The 6,032-nt window shown below is 36.0% G+C and overlaps 1 protein-coding gene across 1 annotated transcript in view; it reads right to left on the minus strand.

Moving 5' to 3' along the window:
• Window positions 1-6,032, minus strand: part of LOC139970844 (uncharacterized) — an 86,094-nt gene continuing 80,062 nt past the window's right edge. The window contains exon 16 of the transcript XR_011794233.1: window positions 1-34. The gene's annotated coding sequence lies outside the window, so the exon portion shown is untranslated. The remainder of the gene's footprint in view (window positions 35-6,032) is intronic.

Raw genomic sequence — 6,032 nt, forward strand, 5'->3', positions numbered from 1 at the left:
GATTGGCTGTTGACCGGGCGCCTCAAATTCGAACCTGAAAAATACAACATACCATAAAACAGTCGTCTGTTTATTTATAAATGTCGAATAATAACTTTCAATGATATTTCCCTCAAAGGGCAAATTATAACAACAACAAAAATAGAATCAAATCTGATTGACTGCGTAGGGAATATGCATATTCATAAAGAACAATGCCACAGTCTCATTTTTGACAGCCAATCATAGAGCGAAGATACAGTAACTATATCCCATCGGCGTATAATTTGTCGTTCGTAAAACCCAGGTAATTCATTTTATGAGACTTTTATTGTCGCAATAAAGTGATATTTCTAAACAAATGATAAAAACTGGGATTATTTAACTCACGATTTTTTTCTTATTTCGCCAGTATATAGAGAAGGGGAACATAAAAATAGCAAAAGGCCTTGTAGATTATAAGTTATGCTTGTTACGAACGTAATCATTAAAATGACATCTTTAACGGCAACATAAACGTAAACAAGGTACAACAAGACTGTCATGTTTAATGTAATGAATAGATATGTAATATCAGTCGGTGATTACGGAGGATAAATTTAAACACGTGTCTTGATATTGTGGCGCTCTTCGTAAATGTAATGAAAGATAAACCTATCATCACCCGACAGTTGGAGTTAGCAAAGGGAAAGAGAAAGAGAGGTGGAGATAGGGGGAGAGAAAAGAAGAATGTTCTAAAAGATCGGATCACGTATGTGATATTTGTTGGTGGCAGTCACGGTGTTAGAAACAAGCTTTGAGGTATTAATTTCTTAAATTACGCGTGTAAAGTAGATGCGAAGAAAGTACACAAAAGCTTAACGTTTAAGTGATATTGTACAAAAACCGGCAGTGTGCCGGCCTGCACAAGCGCTCGCCGCGTGTGGACTAATGTTAAGTTCAGAAGATATAAATCAACCATTGTTAACTTTTTAAATTTTAATTTCCCCCCTCCATCATTCATGTTTATTGAAATATAAATACTTTGCTTATTAAATAAGCAATACCTGCCTCTATAACATAACCTTCATTTTGTCACTTTGTCCAAGAAAATGAATATGGAGGAGAAAAATACAATACAAAGGCTATTCAGAAGAGTTCATTTCTGTTGATAGTTTGACGTCACACATGTGACGTCACACATAGCAACGATCGGCAGCTTCTATCATATATTACATGACTGTTAGGCTTGCATAGCTTGTAGACGAAACAGGCCGGTTCCGCTTAAGTCTCCTCAAACATTTCCTGTTGGTTGTTACTATCACAAAGGCCTGCCGAGAGTGGGGTCGGGAGACAGTGGGTCGGTTGCGGTCGGGAGACGGTGGGTCGGTGGGGCTACCGAGGATCAATTAAAGAAATTTGATGAAATAAGGTACAATGAATTATGTATTCTCTTTTCATAAAACACGACAGGAAAAATAAAGATTGCAGAAAGGAGGGGGGTTGACATAATTGTCCCTGGAACTTGACCTACTGCTATGTGCTATACCTTTTTTCGGTAAGGGCAGAGGGATGGGGGTGTAGGAGGGGACGGATGACCGGGGAAAGAGGGTGGGCTATACGTATAAAATAACTCCCTTATCCTCATGAAGTCACAGTATAGTAAGGCCATAATAATCTGCAATCGTATGATAGTTGACTATTAGAGCGATACTTTCTGAACCATTGAACTCAAATCCATTGCTTGCTTTATTTGGATCCTTAGACCTATCCTTAGACCTACTTCCACATAGTTAAATGGATAGGTTTATACGGGTATTTCTTATTCCTTTCAAATTTGGCGAAACCTATTTTGAAAATTTGCTACGTAATTATCAGTGTTATGCTTTACGTTATGCTTTTGCTTGTTATGCTTTTGTTAAGGAATGTTAAGCAATGTTATGATTTTTTTTTAATATAGTGCAAGATGTTCTCATATCCACGATATTCGGTAATAGGCTAATACTGCACTTGGTGAAATGCTGAAAATATGTCAAGATCATTAACTCTTTAAACTTTGCATCTTGTTTGTCACTTTATAGGGTTGTTGTCAACATTTGTAATAAAAACGAACCAGCATCAATATGAGGAACAAGTTGGTATACGGTAACTATATAGGGACAAGGCCTACATCTCTATGTATCGGCGTTTCTTAACCAGTTGTACATCCACCCCCCCCCCCCTTTGAGGTGCGAGGCAGGATTTCAGGGGGTACGAAGCTATAGGCATAAACAACACATTTCCTGAAAGAGTAAGTTCATCCACCGTGCAGCCGGTAAAGGGGAGCGAGAAATATGAAAAAACACTGCTAAATATACGCTAAATATACAGTAAAGCTATAACAAGGCCGTGATCGTTATTAAATATAAAGTTGAATCTTCTATGATGGAAACGAATACAAATTAACGCAACAACTTGCTCTTCATTTCTGACTGAACGACACACTGCAAAATTACGTCAGAGTGACGTAATATGTGTCACAGTGACGTAATATCTGAAACCAGGATGATCCGAGGTGATTTATACTATATCTGTAGCCGCGCGGCATTTGCTTTGGTTGACAGTACATGTCCACATACCTGGAAGAAAGAATGTCTACTGTAAAATGTAAAGCTCTCACAACAGGCATCCACGGTATGTTTTCATTTGTGCCTGCAATTTAATATCGGTGTCGTAAATTAAGCGCGCGCCACATCATTTGAAATTTCAACAACAAAACACACTTGAGTTAATTCAGTATATTGAGGTTACCAGTATATAAATGTATAGTATAAGGTGCATGATAACGCTTCGGTTTATGACGGAAAATAAATATAAATATAAATATGTTAACAAAGATTGCTTTAACTCTGTTACGTCGCGATTAATCGTTTGACCTGAACATGTGAAAATCATAATTCTAATGCGTTACTATAGTTCGATGGAGCAGGATATGGAAAACCTTAGGTTGAATACCGTATATCGCGATTAAGCGATTGAACTGGACATTGGAACACTTCTTTTTCGAAAATATATATTACGATAAATGGAAGGGCATGGATATGGAAACCCTTAACTTCAATGACGATTAATCGATGAGGTTGAACGATGACAGCCCCACATTCGAATACATCACAATAAATCGGGGGACATGATAATAGAAACCCTTATTTTCAATGATATCAATATTAATCGATGGGGTTGAACGTTGACAGCCCTTCATTCGAATACATCACGATAAATCGATGGAATGTGGGAAACGGAAACCCTTCATTTCAAGGATATGAAGATTAATCGATGGGGCTGAATATCGAAACCATTTGTTGATGACGTCACTGACCATCAGTTGAACCCAATAGAAACAATCAATCGATTCCATCACAACCGTTGAGACTGGAAATGCTTATCACGATTGTAGTACTCGAGTATGTGAGAAGAGATAACTATTACACGATTACGGTATATCGCGATAACTTGAAGAGTATCATAAGAAGAGATAACTCTAACATGATTACGGTATATCGCGATAACTTGAAGAGTATGATAAGAAGAGATAACTATTACACGATTACGGTATATCGCGATAACTTGAAGAGTATCATAAGAAGAGATGACTCTAACATGCATCGCGATAACTTGAAGAGTATCATAAGAAGAGATAACTCTAACATGATTACGGTATATCGCGATAACTTGAAGAGTATCATAAGAAGAGATAACTATTACACGATTACGGTATATCGCGATAACTTGAAGAGTATCATAAGAAGAGATAACTCTAACATGATTACGATATATCGCGATAACTTGAAGAGTATGATAAGAAGAGATAACTATTACACGATTACGGTATATCGCGATAACTTGAAGAGTATCATAAGAAGATATGACTCTAACATGCATCGCGATAACTTGAAGAGTATCATAAGAAGAGATAACTATTACACGATTACGGTATATCGCGATAACTTGAAGAGTATCATAAGAAGAGATAACTCTAACATGATTACGGTATATCGCGATAACTTGAAGAGTATGATAAGAAGAGATAACTATTACACGATTACGGTATATCGCGATAACTTGAAGAGTATCATAAGAAGAGATGACTCTAACATGCATCGCGATAACTTGAAGAGTATCATAAGAAGAGATAACTATTACACGATTACGGTATATCGCGATAACTTGAAGAGTATCATAAGAAGAGATAACTCTAACATGATTACGGTATATCGCGATAACTTGAAGAGTATGATAAGAAGAGATAACTATTACACGATTACGGTATATCGCGATAACTTGAAGAGTATCATAAGAAGAGATGACTCTAACATGCATCGCGATAACTTGAAGAGTATCATAAGAAGAGATAACTCTAACATGATTACGGTATATCGCGATAACTTGAAGAGTATCATAAGAAGAGATAACTATTACACGATTACGGTATATCGCGATAACTTGAAGAGTATCATAAGAAGAGATAACTCTAACATGATTACGATATATCGCGATAACTTGAAGAGTATGATAAGAAGAGATAACTATTACACGATTACGGTATATCGCGATAACTTGAAGAGTATCATAAGAAGATATGACTCTAACATGCATCGCGATAACTTGAAGAGTATCATAAGAAGAGATAACTATTACACGATTACGGTATATCGCGATAACTTGAAGAGTATCATAAGAAGAGATAACTCTAACATGATTACGGTATATCGCGATAACTTGAAGAGTATCATAAGAAGAGATAACTATTACACGATTACGGTATATCGCGATAACTTGAAGAGTATCATAAGAAGAGATGACTCTAACATGCATCGCGATAACTTGAAGAGTATCATAAGAAGAGATAACTATTACACGATTACGGTATATCGCGATAACTTGAAGAGTATCATAAGAAGAGATAACTCTAACATGATTACGGTATATCGCGATAACTTGAAGAGTATCATAAGAAGAGATAACTATTACACGATTACGGTATATCGCGATAACTTGAAGAGTATCATAAGAAGAGATGACTCTAACATGCATCGCGATAACTTGAAGAGTATCATAAGAAGAGATAACTATTACACGATTACGGTATATCGCGATAACTTGAAGAGTATCATAAGAAGAGATAACTCTAACATGATTACGATATATCGCGATAACTTGAAGAGTATCATAAGAAGAGATAACTCTAACATGATTACGATATATCGCGATAACTTGAAGAGTATCATAAGAAGAGATAACTATTACACGATTACGGTATATCGCGATAACTTGAAGAGTATCATAAGAAGAGATAACTCTAACATGATTACGATATATCGCGATAACTTGAAGAGTATCATAAGAAGAGATAACTATTACACGATTACGGTATATCGCGATAACTTGAAGAGTATCATAAGAAGAGAAAACTCTAACATGATTACGATATATCGCGATAACTTGAAGAGTATCATAAGAAGAGATAACTATTACACGATTACGGTATATCGCGATAACTTGAAGAGTATCATAAGAAGAGATGACTCTAACATGCATCATTGAATAGTATCATTATGAACCTTCAATGGAAATTAAATACGCCAAGTTTCCGATATCACAGAAACAGAAGAAAGAAAGCTGTATAACATGACTAAAGAAAGATGGCGTCCTAATTTTTTACTACAGGACACAGGTCGAAACAATTTCACACCTGAATCATTGTTAAATCCAATAATGTGTAATAATATCACTTATTGTCCATTGTGTCCTATAATACGCTGTTGTTTGTTCGGTGAACTTTGCACTCGTTTATTTCCCTTCTCTTCTGTTCTTCCACTTATAGTGAATTCCTGAAATCAGGCCGAGAAATTTTCTTCTGAATAGAAAAAAAAAAAAAAAATCCCGTGTAATCAATATCTACTGACCTGTACTGACCGAGATGACCTTGTTCGCTAACTTCGACACCCCTATATAGCCTATCCTTTTTTTTTTATTAAATCTTGTATTATAACCTTTCATTGTGGTTTACATGCCAACCCGATTCGAAAAAAACA

This window comes from Apostichopus japonicus, chromosome 8, assembly GCF_037975245.1.
Source record: "Apostichopus japonicus isolate 1M-3 chromosome 8, ASM3797524v1, whole genome shotgun sequence".
Taxonomy (NCBI): domain Eukaryota; kingdom Metazoa; phylum Echinodermata; class Holothuroidea; order Aspidochirotida; family Stichopodidae; genus Apostichopus; species Apostichopus japonicus.